At 34.8% G+C, this 20,754-nt stretch overlaps 1 long non-coding RNA gene across 1 annotated transcript in view; it reads right to left on the bottom strand.

Annotated features, from left to right (window-relative positions):
* Positions 1 to 20,410, bottom strand: part of LOC145684695 (uncharacterized) — a 252,482-nt gene extending 232,072 nt beyond the window's left edge. Inside the window, exons 1-2 of the long non-coding RNA XR_014131367.1 lie at positions 20,326 to 20,410; positions 2,240 to 2,279 (exon numbers count right to left, since the gene is read on the bottom strand). This is a non-coding gene — a long non-coding RNA (uncharacterized LOC145684695). The remainder of the gene's footprint in view (positions 1 to 2,239; positions 2,280 to 20,325) is intronic.
* Positions 20,411 to 20,754: the final 344 nt, after the last annotated feature.

Raw genomic sequence — 20,754 nt, 5'->3', positions numbered from 1 at the left:
ATATATTTAACAAAACAGAAAGTATTCTAGTAAAAGTAAAACGGAAAATGTAAATAAACAAGAGAGCTTTCTTTCATATTATTGGAGATAGAACCCATTCGTGAGATATTAATTCCAAATATTGACACGAAAACTGATTCTCGCTATCCATTACTGTATTTTAAATGATCAGCATTGAAATCGGAAATCTTAGCTTACCGCCACAGCCCGTTTGAATAGATGGAATAAAGTTGAGATGACACTTAATTTTGGCATGATGAATTCATATCAACAAGCTATATCTCGCTCTCTCTTACTTTTTTTTTCTCTACGGTGATCTCTATTGAAACTGGAAGAAGTAGTTGATTTATATCATTTACGATCGGAGTAGAGAAACAAACTTCGGGATAGAATATATTCTTCAGTTAATCCATATTAGAAAATTAATTCACGTTGTCTATTACTATTCTGACTCTATGATGATTAACGTTGAAATCGAAAGTTGATTTTAACCACTTCTGATTTGAATAGAGGGATAAGAATTTGAAATGTTACTTAATTTTGGTTCCTGAATCTATGTCAGAAAGAATTTCTCGTTATTACTTACCCATGTTGCTCTATGGAGACATATAGGGAAACCACTTCCGGTTTAAGTAGAAAGATAAGGTAAAAATGGTATATATATATATATATATATATATATATATATATATATATAGAGAGAGAGAGAGAGAGAGAGAGAGAGAGATATGTATATTCTTGGGACACAAAATTGATTCCAGAAAATTTCCTGTTATCTTATACTGTTTTCACACTTTATGTCGACCAACTTTGAAACAGGAAGTGGTTAATTTTTACCACTCGCAGAGAGAAAAGCAGAAATGGAATCTTCTCTTGGTATGCTGAGCCGATCCCATAGAACTGCTCCTTTATATCTCTTACCATTTCCACTCTGATACAGGCGGACAGACATAACCGTTCTACGTATAAGACTTTCTAAACTTATGCATAGCACACTTTGGAAGTTTAAACCTAAAAATGTCAATTTTACTCTGTCTATTATTTTGTAGATAGCTTGATTTATTTGACAGTTAATTCCTTCTTTACTACTGGAGCTTCATCAGATACTTTATAGAAAGTAATTTATCATTCTGTTTGTGCATAAAATAATAGAAAACAAACACATAAACAGGAGTTCGTTAGGGTGGCATATATATTTCAAACATCCAGTTCGGTAAATTTAAACATATATTCTTACGCTTACTGTTAACGACTATTTACAACTAAATTCAAGTGTAAGGAAGAACATAAAAGTTAAATATATTTTCTTCTGTACCATACTTTTGTATTATACGGTCATTTTATGTTTCTATCTTATATCGACTTGTCAATAGGCAATTATATATATATATATATATATATATATATATATATATATATATATATATATATATATATAGTGTATAGATTTATTAACTAATTGATGCAAAGGTAAAAAAAAGAAAAAGTTGGAACATGTCAGATGAAGCCAGAGAGATTTCCCAACTGACTAATTCATTGTTTAGTCCTAAATGAAATATAGACGGAGGATGTATTATTTTCTCGCACGGGAAGAAAATTAGAAGTATGGAGTCCGATATTCATTTGTTTTTTTCAGACATTTTATCAAGTTCTCTTTTGTTAATTATACCTAACCATTATCTATAGATAGCTAGCTGGATAGATAGATACTGCCCTAAACTCTGCAATATATTATACACGGTTCAGAGGTTTTAAATCAGAATTTTATTATTTCTTTCTAAGGAGAGACAATTATAAAGAAAACGTTGAGTGGGGTATTGGAGTGTTCTGAAATTCTGCATTTCTTTGCTCAATCCATTCAATCATTATAAAATGATGATCTTATATACTTATAGACGAAATATTTGTTCTTCGTAAGAGGATAAAAGGCTTGTAGATGGGTTTGCATTCTGGTATATATTCAACTACATTTATGGAATCATATGTGTTCAAGTATCGGTCCTACAATGCCGCAGTCACTACGAAATATTTACGTACTATATGTATAAGATCCGCTAAAAATTACATCATACCTCTTGTTAGTGATATTACTCTCCGTTTTGAAAAATTCCGAAAAGCTTTGTGGTTTCACAGAGCTTTCATTATACTTATAGCTCATACAGTACTTAACAGAAATATCACGTTTTTTGTTTCTTTTCGTTAGAAATTAGAATAATTAAAGTGGTGTTTAAATACTTACAGCGAGGACATTTCATGGTTAGTTTTGAGACAGTTCTTACCTAGAAGATAAATAAATAAATAAATAAATAAATTAACAAGTTAAAAGAAGTATTGTAACAATGATGACTTGTGAACGAGAAAATATATTTTCTACACTAAAATATGTACACTCATGTTCAAAATTATTGTCGCATGTCTATAAATACGTTGTTGCTGGAGTTTAATTTGATGACGAATTCGCCCGGTGTTTCTTATAATGTTAGTATGTGTATAATCGGAAAAGAATTCTACGTGGCAAACTTAAAGTCAAAAGAGCAGTAAATAAGAACAATAAAACGAAAATGAAACTTTCTAGTCCATTTAGCAACATTTTGCTTTACTCATTCTAATTTTCTCATTTATAATTCTGTTCCTATCAAATTTAGCACAAATATACATTTCTTGATTATACACATAGTATCAGTATTAAAGGTACCCTGCAAAATCATTAAATTATATTCTTACAAGAAGACAGTTATAGATATGCGACAATCATTTTGGACATGAGTGTACCTGGGCACAAATTAAACATCCACAAACAAATAAATAGGAAAACAAATTCTGCTAAAGGGAGCAAACAGAAGTTTCAATTCCGTCCGTTAGATGTCAAATACATTACAATGTACGTTGTCATCTAACGTCGTTGTGTGTAACTTCTATCATTCTACAATAACACACCTTCCTTTCAATAGTAGAAAAAAGGATATGCATAACCACATTTAAATTCTTCGTTACCCATGTAGAAGTTAACGAATAAACTCAGCCAAGAGAAATGGTCTAATGCAGTAAACATAATTTAGAAATTCACTTTCGTTTAAGAGTTTTCGTGTGTGGTAACTGATGATGATGATAATTATTATTATTATTATTATTATTATTATTATTATTATTATTATTATTATTATTATTAAAAAATCACTTTCGTTCAAGAGTTATCATCGGGAGTACAAACGGAGATATTCATTGTTAGTTGTAGAAACGTTATAAGATTGACTGTATTAACTAGCTTGGCCGAAATAATTACTCTAGCTATATGATGCAAACAAAAATAGAAATGAAAAAATCGCTTTCGTTCAAAGTTTTTCGTGTGGAGTAACGAACTGATATATATTAACATTACAATCTTGTAAGGTCAACTTGTGTGATACTAATAATAATGATAGGAACCGATATAACGACAACACATCACTCTGACATCCAAACATTTTACCCAACCTAGACTTGAAGTAACTTCTTAAAAACATTAATACGTAAAAGAAACAACACTTGTTGTACTTCACTAATGAAAATGTTATAATTGAAATAAATTGAGCTCATTCTTTAAGAGATATGTCCAAGGATTATTACACAATTATTACGACAATACTAACCAATACCTCAACCAAGACTAGTGTATCATAGACCTATGTTATATAGTAGAAGCAAAGGTAAATAATATTCGTTCAGTAGTTGTTACGTGATGAGGAAAGACAATAACACGTTTGTTTTACATACTAGGCGCATATAAAATAGTCCAATGTTATTACGCGGGTATTTGCTCGAATAATTGGAGAAAAAAACTGTAAAACAAATAATTTCCTACTTTTACACAAAACAGCAGTAATTACCGCAATCGGTTATCACATAAAATAAAATTGTGACATTTCTTAGGCTAAATACGACAACAATTTGCGTCAACCTATCGAAAATTTGCTTTGTAGTTTGTGATAATATGCAGAGCGGGTATAATAATAATAATAATAATAATAATAATAATAATAATAATAATAATAATTATTATTATTATTATTATTATTATTATTATTATTATTATTATTATTATTATTATTATTATTATTATTATTATTATTATTATTATTATTTTGTAAGTTTTGCATTGCGTTACACACAGCATTTTTTCCGAAGACTGGTATGGAAAAAAATTCTCATGTTTACCTATTCATTTCTTAACCTTTCTACCTGAGATGCTAGCTTCCAAATTACATGTTATTCTTTTTTGTTTTTCAATAATTTAAAGTTTATTTCTTCTATCCTATATATTCATTTCTGTTCAATTATGTTATTCTGCAGACAGTCCTATTAATTTATTATTTGAGTATACTGTATATGTATTTATGTTGTCATATTTCTAATATATTATACTAGGAGAGAGATGAGTAAAACGATCCTTACTGGTAAAATGATCCCTTACCCCTACAGCGGAAACTGATGGCGCTCCCTATCGAATTACGTGGTTGCTAAAGATAAGATGTCCTTGTTCATCAATTCTCTTTGAATGAGAAACGTTTTGTTAGTCTTCCAGACGAAAACATAACATTCTCATAATATTATTTATAAGGTAAGTGCGTACTTTTTGCTGTATTTGCAGTAACGCATGAATTAGAATATAAATAAGACACTATTTGTTGAAACGTCAATGCTGAACTCTATACATCTAGCAATGCAGATGGAAGTCTTCTCCATATTTTGTCGCAAAAGAATGTATATAATGGAAGCCATATGTAAAAGCAAAATGATCCAGGGATCATTTTACCCTAGGATTATTCCATTTTCTTAGGGATCATTTTGCCGCTTTTGTTTATTTGACTCAAGGTAATCCAGATGACCATAATAATGAAATCCTTGGAGATTGACCTACTTTAAGTGATGTCCAGCAAAACCCATCGAAGCATTTAGGCCTGCTGTTCTGGAGGCTGCAGTTCCAAAATTAAAGGAATATAAAATGAAGACAATGATTTCTAAAACAAAGAAGTTGCGAGCGACAATGATTTCAAAAACGAACTATCAAGTATCATCTGCTTTTGACGACGAATCCATGAAAGATACCGAGTTTATCTATTGTCATGACTTATATTCCAAATCTGCCGGAGGTGAAGGTTAGATAATGTGTCAGCAGTTCCAAGAATGGACCCACAATTCCAAGAATGGACCCACAATCAGCGTGCTGGTGTTGATGAAGATGAATATTTCTTTGTGTGTGACATTATGTTCTGCCACTTAAGCTGCAAGAAAGCTTATTCAGAAAAGCATAACAGAATTAAGTGTTCAAAAAACGTTTTCTAAATTTATATTGAACAATATATTAGCGTACTCTTACGAACTATAAATACTTTTATTACTAACATACATTAACATGATGTTACTACACCCTGCACTCCATTTCTTTCAACATAATAATTTTTGTAAGTTCACAAGATTTTTCTATTATTTTCAATTCATTTTACCCACCCCGTAAGGCAGAATGATTCTCTTGCAATAGGTTCAAATTTGTGTCAAAAAATAATAATGAAGATGTTATTAACAACGTTCAAAATTGCACGTTAGAAACCTGAGGTAACACCTTATCCTATTGACACAACTACCACAATATTGATCATTAGAGATAAGATCTGGAGGACAATTTGTCTTAAGAGGATCATTTTATCGACCTCTCCCCAACATTTTAAACTATGATATTTTGAACTTCTCAGAATGGTGGATATTATGAATTTCTAACTACCTACATTAAGAAACTCTGATTACTCTATTTTTTTAATCCATGGTTTCTAATTTTAGAAAAGATCAGGAATATTAGTGAAAATTGAAGAAATATAATAAAATATTGCAAGATATTAAAGTCGCGTGTTATTAGTTGTTAGAAATATGTATGTTACTGCTAGACGCAGTGACGTTACAGGGAACAGTAACGGTCCTGGAGACTCGAACTAGCCCTGAAATGGTGACTTTTCTGTAAATTTAGTCTACGTTTACAAGTAATATTTGTAATATAATTTATCTCAATATTGAATTTGGGCACACCCTCCCTCGAAGTAAATCCCTTTGTACATCCTGTGTACATATATGTTTATATCACTTTTAGAAGGCACGATCTAATATTTAATAGAGTATCTTTTGCATATATAGTACATAAATATAGTATAAACAATCTATTATAGCAGAATTATCAATTATTATTATTAGCTACCAACGACATACTTTTTAGCGCCCGAAAAGTTTTTTCTTGTTTTTTTTTTCGGAAATTACGCATCCAAGCATGCCATTTTAATATGATCTACCAACTGAGGTATGTCTTACCTTTGGACAACATTTTAGCTAAGTAATAAATTAAAGTTAAGAGTAAATCAAAATTTCGAGTTATATGTCATTACCCATATTACATGTTGTCATCTTCTTAATGTCATTATAAAGAACTTCATGAGAATGTACTGTCAGTATCATTCACCTCAATATGGTGTGGTTGCAGTTCAACATCAATTATTAGGTTTAGAAAAAAAAAATATTTTTTAATTTTCTCGTACACAACGCATGAGGTTTTACATTAATGCATTTTGTACTACTGAATATCTATCGATTGACATAGACGCTCACTACAAAAATGAGATCAGATCAAGAATTGACATAGCCACAAGAAAAGACAACTCTTGACTGGCAGGTTTAATCTTGGTAAGGAAGAAGTTGGTCAAGTGCTGTATATGGAGTACTAGCTTCAATTACCCGCTTTGTTGGGTTAGAATAAGAGATATGTTCCTTTAATCAGTCAATTTTTACTATTACTGAAGCGCTCTCTGATATCGCTCATTCTCGATCATTTTTAAATATCTCCCCCTCCCCTCCCCAAGTTGCGGTGCTGAATTTAGGTTTAAACGGGATCAGAAGTGTAACCGTTCATCTCAGCGACCCCGAAGACTATGGACTCGACACTAACATTGGTCATTTGCGACACTAATATTGATCAGTTTTATATATATTCCCCCTTCACCTCCCCTAAGTTGCATCGTCAAATTGAAATGACAAAGACCATTCCAGGCCCAAACTTCCTCTATGTTGAAAATTTGATCAAGATCAGTCGTGTGGTTCAACAGTTATTAAGTCATAAACATAGATACTTTCATTTTTATTTATATGGATTGGACTATAAGGTTGAGAGATTTGGACATAACGGAAGTTAAGGAAGAAATATTGAGAGAACTTCAAAACGAAGTGTTGGACGAAGATGAAGAAACAGCAAGGAGTAAGAAGAAGAACACACCTGACCGATGATTTTAAAAATAGAATAGGATTTTGAGAATATTAGGAATTAAAAGAGGAAGCTGAAGATCGAGAGACGAGGAAGAAACTTTTTTCCAGGCCCAAATCTAAAATCTAAAAACAAAACACCTCATTAGTCCCAGGACATGCGAAAAGGCAGAACACTTAATAATAATAATACTATTGTACAATTTAGTCTATCGTTGCAAAGTTTAAATTTCTAAAACAATTATATTTTTAAAGAGTGCCTAAGAGTTAAGAATATTAATTCTTCAAAATTTTAAATTACACTAAATGAGAAAATTATTTCCAAGTTATAAGGATCAATCAGTCAACAGTACTTTGCATTTATATCGATTCAGAAAGAAACAACAAATAAATCGAAGCTAACGATATATATATTTAGAGACCAATAACAGAAACTAAAGAGGAAAATCAAGACTTTAAACAGAAAACCCATGTTTAAATGCCTTCATTGTAGTTTTTTTTTTTTTAGGTTCAAATAGGCCATTTTCACATCATTCGTTTCGTCTTTTCAGGCGTGAGATTAGTTTTAGAAGGAGAAAAACAAGAAAATAAGGAAAAACAGAATAAAAGTACAGGATCAAGAGAATAGTAGAAGGGTGGGTAAAAGGAAGTTTAAAAGATAAGGGAAAAAGAACAAAAGAAATCAACGAAAAGGTCCAAGAGGAAATGGTTGCGATTGTGTGTGCATTGCGAGGGTGAAGGGAAGGAGGTTGTACCGCGACACGAGCGAGCATTTAGTATTGAAGTTGTGCTAAGAAAAAAAAAAGCCATTTGAGGCCAGCTAAGTAGAAAGGCGTGTGTGTGTGCAAAAGAAAAGGGGGCGTTAGATTCGACAACCAGCAACTGGAACGACCTCCTTGTATAGGTTCCCAGGTGGTGACTATGATGATCGAATTCCAACAAGTTGCCATGTTTGTATCCGCTCTCTCCTTCTTCTGGTATTTGTGTGTGTGTGTGTGTGTGTGTTCGTAAAAGTGTGTCGCCGGCTGCTGGTGACCACCATCTCGACCGCCGTTTGAAATGACCAGAGAGAGAGAGAGAGAAAGAGAGATACAGTCAAAGCCAGATTTTCTTCTGGGAGGGACGGGAGTACGGAAATTGCCCTCCTGCGGAAAGATTATATTGGCTTTGCGCGAAAACGACTCTGTCTAGGTCTGCTGCCTGCACCCAACATCCCATTACAACCCTCTCCGCACCACACTCACCAAAGCATGATTTCTTCCTTTATTTTCATTTCCATCGATTCCCTCCCCCTTTCTTACATTTCTTTTCCTCCTTGCCGTCGCCTAGGCGATGGAAAACTTCTATATTTCTGTGAAAGAAAAAGGAAATCTTAATCTTGTCGGAAAAATAATTTATAATGTTCTTACTAGAAAATATTAGGTACGATATGCCTTTCTGAGGTTCGTTTTAAATTGTCAGTGAAGACCAATGACAGAACAAAATGCTGTCGGATGTCTTATGTATTCGTGATTGAAGAATGTGTTCCATACCGCTTTGTTGGTACATATTGCAGCAGTCTTACGTTTAATTAAGGAGTTAAAGGTAGAAGGGGAAAATACGAAAATAGAAATTCGAGAAATTGCACCTAATACGCAGAAACAAGGGGAAAAAATCATCGATGCAGTAGAAAATAAAGATGACAACTGAAGCAAGTGAGATGCTACTTTTACACAACATGAAGTTTAGCCCTGTCTGTTCTCAACATTTGTGTGCGCTGTTTGGTCAACATTTGGAATATTATTTAAGATGTTATAAACTAACTAACTGTGTTTTGACCTACTTCTATTAACATGTTGAACATGTGTTGGACTATGTGGCAAACTACATGACTCAACTTTCACGTAGTAGCAAAATAAATATGTGTACTCATTAAATAAAACTAATATTTGACCAAATCAAACTGCTACATACTAATAACCTCTGTAACAGTTCAGCAATATATCATCGTCTTCATCTGAAGATACTAATAACCTATGTAACAGTTTTAGGAATAAGTCATCGTCTTCATTTGAACATACTAATATCCTGTATGACAGTTTCAGCAATATGTCATTGTCTTCATCTAAACATACTAATAACCTGTGTAACAGTTTCAGCAAATATGTCATTGTCTTCATCTGAACATACTAATAATTTGTGTAAGAGTTTCAGTAATATGTCATTGTCCTCATCTGAACATACTAATAATTTGTGTAACAGTTTCAGCAATATGTCATTGTCTTCATCTGAACATGTGAATACCCTATGTAACAGTTTCAGCAATATGTCATTGTCTTCATCTGAACATGTGAATACCCTATGTAACAGTTTCAGCAATATGTCATTGTCTTCACCTGAACATATTAATAAACTTTGTAACAGTTTCAGAAATATGTCATTGTCTTCATCTGAATATATTAATGACCTTTGTAACAGTTTCAGCAATATGTCATTTTCTTTATCTGAACATACTAATAATTTGTGTAACAGTTCAGCAGTATGTTATTGTCTTCATCTGAACATACTAGTAACCTGTGTAACAGTTTCAGCAATATGTCATTTTCTTCATCTGAACATACTAATAAACTGGGTAACAGTTTCAGCAATACTTGTCTTTATCTGACACATTATCTGTCTTTGATGATATGTAATGCGGCTAATGATAGCAACAATATATTGTCGAAAATAAAATAGGTTATTAATATATATGAGAATTGGTCAGAGATTAAGTTAGATGTAGTACCAAAGCTCGAATGAGCAATATTTAGATGTGTATGCATTTCAAGTGAGTGACACATATCTGTGTTCGCGAGATACTGGCCATAATCCATCCACAACCAACATATTATTCTGACTTTGCTTCAAGTGACTTTTGGTTATTTACAAAATTCTTGAAAGAAACTGGATTGATGACATTCAGGACATCCACCACGCAACGATGACAAACGCATTAGATAGGTTGCTGGAAAATGTTTCTAGTAGTTGCACTCTTACACTTACAACACTTAAGTTTGTGCACTTCTGTACGAGTACGAACGATAAGGGATGATTGGAAATTTGTTTTTGAAATCATGGGCGTCATTTGGGACAACTTCTCTCCTTAATTTTGAGAAGCATATACTTTTTAATAAGTTCTATAGTAATGTACTACTAAATAATGTCGGTAGACAGTTTTGCCCTTCCTTGGCAAAATCTGAAGTGACGATATATATTATAACGGCTTGTTGATCTGTGTGAACTGCCATTTGATAAGTAAGTATCTAAATAGACATTCTTGTCACGGCGTTGGAAATCTTCACACATCTGATAGTATACGGTTAACACCAATAATTGAAGCTCATCTTTAAACGTGTTCCGCCGCCGACCATGAATTGACGAGAACGTGTACGGATGTGCCCAGGCCCGTATCCAGGGGGATCTAGGGAGTTGGGCCCCAATTAATTTTTGCTGGTCCTCCCTAAAATTTTCACGGTAGGCTTGCAAATGAACTATAATATGGTGATGAACTATCATATGGTTGGATCAGGCCCCCTCTAACTTCAGCCGCCCCCCTACATTTTTGGGCTGGCTACAGACCTGGATGTGCCTCATCAAAAGATTTTTCCCTACTCGCAAAATTCATTCCCATGGTCCAAGAATAGGCAAGGATGGATTTGAAAAATTTTCTAATGTCTTTTTAATTGCAAAGTCTCTCATTTAATCTTCAATCATCTCTATTATCAGTCTTTAACTATATTATTATATGTTTTCATCATTGACGGTGTACAGACCGCTCCACAGAAGTCGATACAAGACTTTGCTACTGAAATTGCTATAATACATCGTTTTCCAGGTGGATTAGCAACACAACTTACAACCTCAAGTGATTGTTACGTCTTTTTTAAAATTCTTTTCGCTCCTTTTGCCTCATCTAAAGCAGTCATCGTCAACTCACTGTTGCTGTGACTTAATGTATACTCCTTCCATTCACATAGAAATCCGCCTGGATTTTTAAAAGTCGAACGTTACAATGTGTTCATCAGATTAACACAATAACTAAATGTAAAGTGATTTGATCACATTTGAGAAGCTGCTTTCTAACATATTAGGTTTGTTCTCAAAAAGACAGCATTATCTGGAGTATGAACTCAAGAAGATACGGAAGTTTCTACGTAAAATTATTAATAAGTTGTTTAATCAAAGTTCGTTGCGGAGCGAAAACCGAGAGAGAGAGAGGTTTACATATTAGGGCAAAGAGGAATGGATTCTCATATACAAGGTTAAAATTGGAGAAAGAAATTATCGGACAGTATTAATATTCTAAGGAAACTTGTGATTTTGTGAAGCACAAGAATAACAGTTTCTCACTCGTACCTGGGAATATTACAGCCGCTGTTGTCAGATGAAGGAGGAAAACAATTTTAAAAGCATTAGATGATTGCACAGAAAGAGACATTTGGAGAATAAAGAATTAATATATTCAAAGCTTTCGTAGGCGGGTTCCGAACCTAGAACCTATGTATCATGAAGCCGCAACGCTAACCACTCACACAGAGAGATTCCTTCTTGCCAGATAATGCATGTTCCTCTCGCATATCTCAAGATCACCACATTCGTTGTATGAAATTTGGAAATATACTTTTATTTCTATTAGGAATAGTTTATATGAAAATTAATGTGAATAAATGTTTGTTTGCTTGCTTTCGCCCTATACAAGTTCACAACGTTGAATTGGCATATTTGAAAGTGATTTAATCAAAGAGACCATAGTTTGGAAGAGACTGTAGACCCTATACAAATATTCGTTCGTATCTTAAGGAATGGAGGGAGTTTCAAAGGGAAAGAGGCGGATTAAAATTCTTGGGAGTCGCTGAGATGAATAGTTACAATCTAGATACCATCTAAGTGCAAATTTAGCCTTGTTCAATGATATTTAAGCCTAACTTTGTCAGCTGGGCCAGAAAGTGAGAGGAGCAGCACCAGAAGCGTTTGTTCATGGTTGTGTATTTTACTCAATTATTTACTTTTGAGAAGGCAAACGGAAAATTGGTTGCTATTTGTTATTTATCTGTGGAACCGGGAGGAATTACGAATGGAGCTAAAAAAAGGATCGATCCATCATCCGTACTCCTTCAACAGGACCGATACCAGGTAACTTAACGTGTACAGGAGGAAACCTGCATTCGCTGTCAAACTATGCAGCATTTACATTTGAATTGTACCCAACGCCCCAAAAATATGTCTCACAGTTCTAATATCTATTCTGGTAAATTATCTCCTTCTACTTCTAGTTCGGGTGTCGCTGTGAATGCTTTTGTTTCTCAATTCTCTCACCCACCTGTTACTCAAGTTTGGGTTCCCAACCAAAGACTATCTGAGGCATTTCAATCCCATCATAAGCCCATAGATGTAAATATTTACCAATCAGAGGAAATCTAAATGGTTATATGCAACTAGTCTTCAGGATAGTGATTACCCCCTAAAACTTCTATTGCAAAAACCCCTTGTGATGCCTTATGATATCCATCTGTCTTAAAATACTGCTTACCAACATCTGTAGATGATCGTCCATCGGTAGTGTCCTCATCCTTGTTTTTTTCTCTCCTTACTCTCTCTCTGTAATAATTGTACTATGACGACATCCAACCGGCCACTACAATTACTTCAGTTCCAACCGACACATGGACGACAGTGCACAAATTCTATTTCCTGTGAACGCTTTGCCGGCTTCCACAATCTCTATGTCGCCAGCGGTTCCTGAGGCTTCCTGGATACCTGGCCCTGGCAATACAGAGAGTGTCAATTGCGCTAATAGTTTGTCTCTTTCCATAGTTTCTACTATCTCTTATCCTTTCGTTGTAAAACCTGAAATTGTATTCTAAATTGTAAATTTTTCTCTTTCTATTGATGCCAACAAAAGATCTAGAATTAAACGTTCAAAGCACTAAGACTTCAGTGACAAACTGTACAAGAAAAATAAAGAAGAGATTGACTCTCAACATATCTCGGCTGATATTGCCTCTCAACCAAATGAATCTTCACCGAATTAACTTTAATCATTCAATATTTATATATAATCATGTTTCCTCTTGCCGAGTGATTCTTAATAATAATGTTTATTCTGTTTAAGGGTATAGTGTTACTGATGCATAGTGCGAACTGCAGCAAATGAGTTATTCTTTGCTTTTTTGTCAATAGCTTATCTTCATCTTCGTTTCTAGTGACAATTTGACAGTTTTGTGATGTGAGCGTGACCTGTCATATACACTTCTCGTTTCTTTTGCATACGTTTTTTTTATTTTCTTCAGGGGGCGCGGTGGCTCAGTGGTAGAGCGTTCACCTCCGGTGTTTGGGGTCCTTGGTTCGATCCCAGCTCGCGCCGTGTGGACTTTGTGGTGGACAAACACCGTGCTTGTAGGTTTTCTCGGGGTTCTCCCGTTTCCTCCCACTTTCTTCATTCCACCATTTCATTCATTTCTCATCATCACCGTCTCCTTTAGCCTAACCGCCATAACCGTGGGCTTGGTGCCTTTATAACAAGCTAATATCGATAACGCATTATTGGGTTGGAAATGTTAGACTTTGATCCCAACATCATTATTTACAATAATTCTGCGGTCACTGGCACTGGAACATCAATTGTTGCTCAACATCATGCTCATTTTTCCGCCATATTACTCCAAACCTGTGGACATATTATCTGCGATCGGATTGTTAATATTCAATATATCAATTTACATGCTCCTAAGGTCTCGCAGGCACTTGTGGATCGTAATTTCTTCCTATCTGATGTGGGTTCTTGTATTCTACAAAACAGTGACATACACCGTATTTCTTATTGCTGGCTGCGTTTTACATCCTAGGTTCCAGTTTCTCAGGATTTAACTACATTTCGACTTTGCAGGAATTAACACAATGTCTTTATCTCCCAGATAACTGGCTGTCTACTTTCCAAATCGGCAGGCCTTTACTTTTGCTAGTCGTAATAGTGATCCCCGCACTAGCTGCATGTATACGCAACATAATTTTATTTATTTTAAGCTTCAAATTCCTCGACAAAATTCGCGACAATAAAAGATTTTGAAGTGAATAATAGCACGAATTTCTTGGGTCTGTTAACACTAATCCTAGATATTTAAAAGTATCTCCTTGGTCAAAAATCTTATTTGGTATTATGACACACCCATATTTGCAGTACTACGATCCGACGAACAGTGTGACCAACGCTAGTACTTTCGTACTAGATCTAATACTTTTTATAATATTTTAGTGTTCTAGTACGTTCACCAACAAATCTTGTGCTTTTCTCCTCCTCTTCTTTTCTCTTAAATACATTTGGTAGAGAAAAAGGAATCTCTTGAAAATTTGGCAATGTATGAAAATTTCACTGTTTCTGGTAACTTTTTTCTTTTTTCAAACAATGGTATTTGCAAGATTGGAAGTGGGACATACGTGCCTTCTTGGCGCCTCCTCCAGTGGGAAAGAATTATGGAAGTTGTTAGTTATTCCACCTTGATAATTCACAGGTCTCGGAAAACAGGATGATAGACCTAGTGATTGTTTATGAATCGCGGCAAACAATACTACATATTGGTGATTCGTTTAAGCAGTAGGCTATTAAAGAATTAAAACACGATTTTCTCAATAAGCCCATTTTGTATTTCTTGTTTTCTCAAGAGGTCCTTTATATTTGTCATACTTGTGTTACTTTAGTGGTTTTACAGTGAATTCTAATACGACAATTAAGCAGGGATTCAGTAAGGATTTTATTTTCAAGGTGCAAAGTCAAAATTGGGAGGGTGTAAGTGGTTTGCACGGTCTGCACCGAATTTTGACTGTAAAAAATTAAAGTTGGAGAATTTTCAAGAATGTAGGGGTTACTTCCACACTCACAGGAGAGGAGAAGCTGCCGAAAACCTTCTAATAAGATATCGTAAAATGTCATATATAATGTGAAACGGGAGTAAAAATTTTAGTACTTTTTCCCCAGATCTAGTACTTTTTACTGCATAGGTTAGTACGAAAAATGTTTGCTGAGTGGTCACACTGCCGACGAAAGGCCAGGATATGGGAGGGGTGCACCGGAGCGTATGCACCTCCCTTCACTGTAAATATACACTATCTAAAGTGAGAACCTATCAGTGAGACATCAACATTTTCCGAAACTTTCTGCTGTCATGTGTCCGATTGAGGCTTAAAAGGAAGCTTTGTTTTGCAAAGGCAATAGTTAAAGTAGGTTTTCTGAAGGTTGAAGGAAAAGGACTCACTGAACAAATTATTCCTCATTCACATCATAGATGTCTAAAAGCATTTAAAACCATAAAAATTTAAATCAAATGTAGTGGGGCCGCGGTGGCTCAGTCGTAGAGCGTTCACCTCTGGTGCTTGGGGTCCCGGATTCGTTCCAACTTCCGCCAAGTGAACTTTGTGGTGGACAAACACCGCGTGCGTGGGTTTTCTCGGGGTTCTCCCGTTTCCTCCCACTTTCTTCATTCCAACATTTCATTCATTACTCATCATCACCGTCTCCTTTAGCCTAACCGGCATAACCATGGGACGTAAAACTCAAAGATTTCATTTCAGATTTTAAATGTAGTGGTAGCTATTGGTGCACCCCCCTTTCAAGAAATCCTGGATCCGGCCCTGGCCGGAGAACTTTCATTCCAAACCCATGCTACTGCAAACATTTAGAAAGACGCCTGCATTTCTTTCTATTGTTCTATCATTGCCTATCAGATTTATATAATCAGCATAATCATAATCTTGTGAATACTATTCATCTCTAGGTTCTGGTTGCTATCTTTGATTTTCCTTATAACGTACTCCAGAACTAAGTTGAATAATAATGGCGACATCGCATTTCCTTGTTTTGGGCCATTCTTGACGTGAAAATTCGTTTGACAACGGTTTTCCTACTCAGACTTTACTTTGGGATTCATTTAAACACATCTTAACTAATCTAACCATCTTTTTAGGTATTCCAAATTCTGTAAGAATATTATACAATATTTACATTTTCTTAATGTTTTATCAAAATTGTGGTATGTATGTCAGCAGCTTCCTATACCCAGTAGAATTGTCCAGTCCCTTACGAGTGGTGTTAACTGGTTTCTTTGGCATGGTCAATTCTTTACATGCAAGTATCTCTTCACATATCTATCGTCAAAATCCGGTGGTCTCATCCTTGTCCACATCGATCACGACGTTGAAGCTATGTTTCTGTTACGAGCTTTCCAGCTCCTTACAACTAGCCTTACAGGAATCAGCCATAGTTATATCTTCCAATCTTGACACTGTTTCACATGCATCTTCACTTAATATTTGCATTATTTTTTATGTTTATTGGTATCACAGTGATGTTATTTGTTCTTATATATGTACAGTGTATGTCCGTCCATTTGCTAGTTCTGTGAAGGATTTTTAGCAATATTTACTTAGCAAACTCTCTCTCTTGCACCATAGCCTCTACCGAAAGCACCCTGCACAACAATGAACGCGAGTGTCGGTCAATATCTTTGCCTCTCACCTTTCTGGACCGACAATATTGAGTTGGTATGCCGTAGTGAATGACCTTGTAGATACTCGTGTTAGACGACATCGCTTACATTTCAGTGACAGTTCCCTTTGTGTCAAATGTGGGCTTGTCAATGATTTGGAATCGATTAACTTTCTGTTATAAAACACTTCGTATTTGGTCCAAGTTTCAACGGATGATCTGCACTATTTGCCTACAGGGGCAGGTTCTGTTACTATTGACCTCGTCTTATTTCCTGAACAGAATCTCTTTCCGAGCTCGACACACAACTCAGTGATATGGTTAATATCGACTACTGTTCATTATATTCTTACTCCTCAGTTGAGTCTCATAACCGAATTTCAAGATTTCTTTTGTACACAATACAGATATTTAGCACCAACAAGAAGGAAAACCCTCTTTACGAGTTTCTTCGATGAAGCTCTTGTTCAAGTCTATCACTAAAATTAGCACTTAGAGTTCTTACAATTGGGTCTTCGAACTCTTCCGATCTCTGTAACTATATTAATAGAAAGGACTAACTGATCTCGGGTTTTAATGTAAACTGAATGTACTTTATGTTCTATATGTACTGCAGTATAGAGAATGAAAAAGGGTTAGCATAGGATACTTCTACACTGGAGTTCTTAGGTTCGATTCCCAGGGATTATATTTATATTTTTCTTTTAGCAACACTCATTTTGAGTGTTCCATAATTTCAAATTTGAATTAAATGTAGTCACAGTCATTTTTAGACGGAATTGTTTTCAAATATGAGATTTCTTTTAAATTCTCAAAATGTGTCTTTTAAAGTTCCACATGCGAGAAATATGTTAATATAAGACTATTTATCCAAAAACATGAAAAATATATTTTTGAATATATTTTTTTAGCCCAACGTTAATGCAAAAATCCGTATCTTGGTTCACTAAGAGCGCATGCCCATATTTGGAAATTTACTTTTTTACCATATATTATTAGGTACAAGTGGCCTATCATGGCGGTAAGCCTGTTATTTTCAGAGTTGTTGTAGTTGTATAAAGGCGGGTGTCCAATAACAAGTTCGCACTTTGCTTTTTTCTTTCTCTTGCAAAACTAGATTTTGTGACAACCGCTCTTGTGATAACCGATTTTGTGACAACAGAGGCGGATCTAGAAGATGAAAACTGGGGGGCCAGCCAGAGCCCAGACTATGATAAGTATATCATAAGTTTACTATAAACTATCAAAAATATAAAAAAATACCTTAAATTGAAGGGACCTCTGCAATAACGAGATTAGTGAAAATAAAGGATTTGAGTTAGAAAGCTTATAAACTTAAAGTGCAACGTTCAAGATGCAGACGACTTGTGTTTTTCTCACAACAGACTCTTCGTATACACAGTAGAGGCGACGGAAAAGGAAAAGTAAGTCCACATGCCTTCTTTATCTATATTTTACCAGGAATCGAGGTAACTCTACTTACTTTGTTATTGCAGAGGGTTGTTCAATTATTTTTGTCACTCAAAAGAACTGGGGACCTTGGACCTCCTGGGCCCGAGCTATATCCACCACTGTTTGGATGTATAAAATGTGATCTTACGGAATCGTAATTCATTCTATTTTTATCAGAGTTGGACAAAGAATTGATGAAAAGGAAATGTTCCACTCAATTCCAAAGTGCGCCCTTTGGCTGGGATAAAATATGTGTGAGGCATTAAGAAAGTAAATACCGGGAGCAATACATGAAATGTTGCATTGATGAGTGTGAGATTTAATACGCTTGAAGGTTGACTAAATTAGAATGACATACCGGATTCAAATACTGTGCCAGATAGGTGGAGGTAGTGACATGCGAAGGAATAACGGCTACAAAATTGAGAGTATGAAGTGAAATATTTCTTTGTTCTTCAAGGCTTAATTGCTACAACAACTTTAAAACATGATTACTAAGTATAAAGTGACAACAGATTCTCAGAATAATACTATTCGAGAAGTATAATTGGTAATAGTATACATGAGAACCCCCTGTCTTCCGTGCTCGAAGGTACTTCATATTATATATTTATACGTTACCAAATTAAATCACTGCGTTGTCTTCATTATATGTGCTTAACATTCTATTTTTACTTTCTAGAATAAATTTTGTTGATTTCGATTCGAAAAATGTTAAATATTTTTAAATTTATATCATGATGCAGACCAAAATCCTTGTTGCATATAATGTAATGCGCTATAGCATATAAAGTACAAGGGCAAATAGGTACGTTCTTTTTTATTTTCGTATCAGTGGATAAGTAAATGAAAGTGGGTTTGTTACCCCCTTTCTAGGTTCGTAGATACTCAATGAATAATCCCTAAAAGTATGAGCGTCCAGCTTCTTCTGGAACTCAGACGGTCTTACGTATACTATATCCGTATAATTAGTTAAACAATAATATCATATGAACAATTTTATTAAATATTTAAAGTCTGATATAATTCACAAACATCTAATTCAATACCATCTTTGCTCATGTTTTTAATTTACTGTTAACATTGGGCTTTCATTTCATTTACACCAGTTTGGAATCGCCTCAAAATAGAACATGTAACCAGCATGTGTTACAGATAGACACGGGCCGGGATATCTAGCCCGGTGTGGCCCATGATTTATAACGTAAGGTTCGACCCGCGTCCAAAATATGTTTTAGGCTTTAGGTCCGAACCCATGTGATAAAAAATGTGCCCAAAATAAGAACGAATTACAGAAACTTAATAATTAACGCAAAATTTTATTTTTATTAACAGCAATTTGAGGTTTAATTTTGCAGTTGTGATTTAGAAGTTCTCCAGAAAGAACAATTCGATAAATATCGTTGTGCAGTATATTTACAAAGTTAGGCCCGAAAAGGTCCGAGAAATATGACTGTATATTTAAAAGTTTTATGGTCAGAGTCCGGCCAGTGGGCTCGACTCTAGCCCGTGCAGACCTCTAGCATGTGTTTAATTTAACTTGTCCATTGTGGTTATCGTGTGAGTGCACTATATTCTATCAATCTATACCTATTTGTGTATAACTATATAATACATAGTATTAACAACTATTATTAATTTATAAAAAAAAGCTTAATAATTTATAAAAATCATTATTAACCCCTAACATATGGCATAAGTTATTTCTTATTGTGGGCGCCGGCTCGTTTAATTAAAATAATTATGAAGTAATATTCGAAATTAAATGATCCGGGAACCACCACACCCTCACAACAAGTGAAAATTTCACCGTTGTCGGCCAAGGTAGCTAACAGCAGGAATACGCTTCCTCGTTACTCACTCAAAACGTAGATGAAACACATGCAAGGAAAGATTCAGCTAATGGCATGCAACTATTACCCAGGTGAATGATCGAAAACAACCGAATTGAAATCACAGTATTTATTAGGCTGAGGGCCTCAATATTAAAATGTACAATTTGAAAAATATTTTACAGTGCTAAAGTAGTTAAGTAAATATTTGCCTAAAATATTCGTTCACTGCTCCTACAAACTATAATACTTATGATTGTTCTGTCGTACAGCATTTGTTTTCCGCTTCTTTCTTCACTAGGATCTCACTGCTTCCTCATCCAACGCTAAATTCCCAGCTGCCACCTGCTCCTGCCACCGTCGATTTCGAAGTGAACAAGTATCTCCCGCTGCTTGCAGAGTGTATCTGCTTCGTAGGTTCTCCGACTAGACAGCAGTGTTGCCAACGTTTGGGTGACGTCACCTGATGAGTTGTTCTGTGCGAGAGGACTACCACATTATGGAATAATCTACCAAGGGTAGTTTACTTTTGGTGATTAATTTTGAAGTGAGTGAAGTTTTCCAAAAATGCCATTTAATTTTCTTTGTAGTCGACAAGAAAATGTTTTATTAGTAGCTGCAGCACAATAAGATTTAGTCTAAGAAATTGGGAAGAGAAAGTTTAGTGCGGTGACCCGTATTTTTTATATTGATACAACT

This window comes from Thermobia domestica, chromosome 5 (assembly GCF_964235325.1).
Source record: "Thermobia domestica chromosome 5, izTheDome1.hap1.1, whole genome shotgun sequence".
Classification (NCBI taxonomy): domain Eukaryota; kingdom Metazoa; phylum Arthropoda; class Insecta; order Zygentoma; family Lepismatidae; genus Thermobia; species Thermobia domestica.
This window is presented reverse-complemented; position numbering and strand designations above follow the sequence as displayed.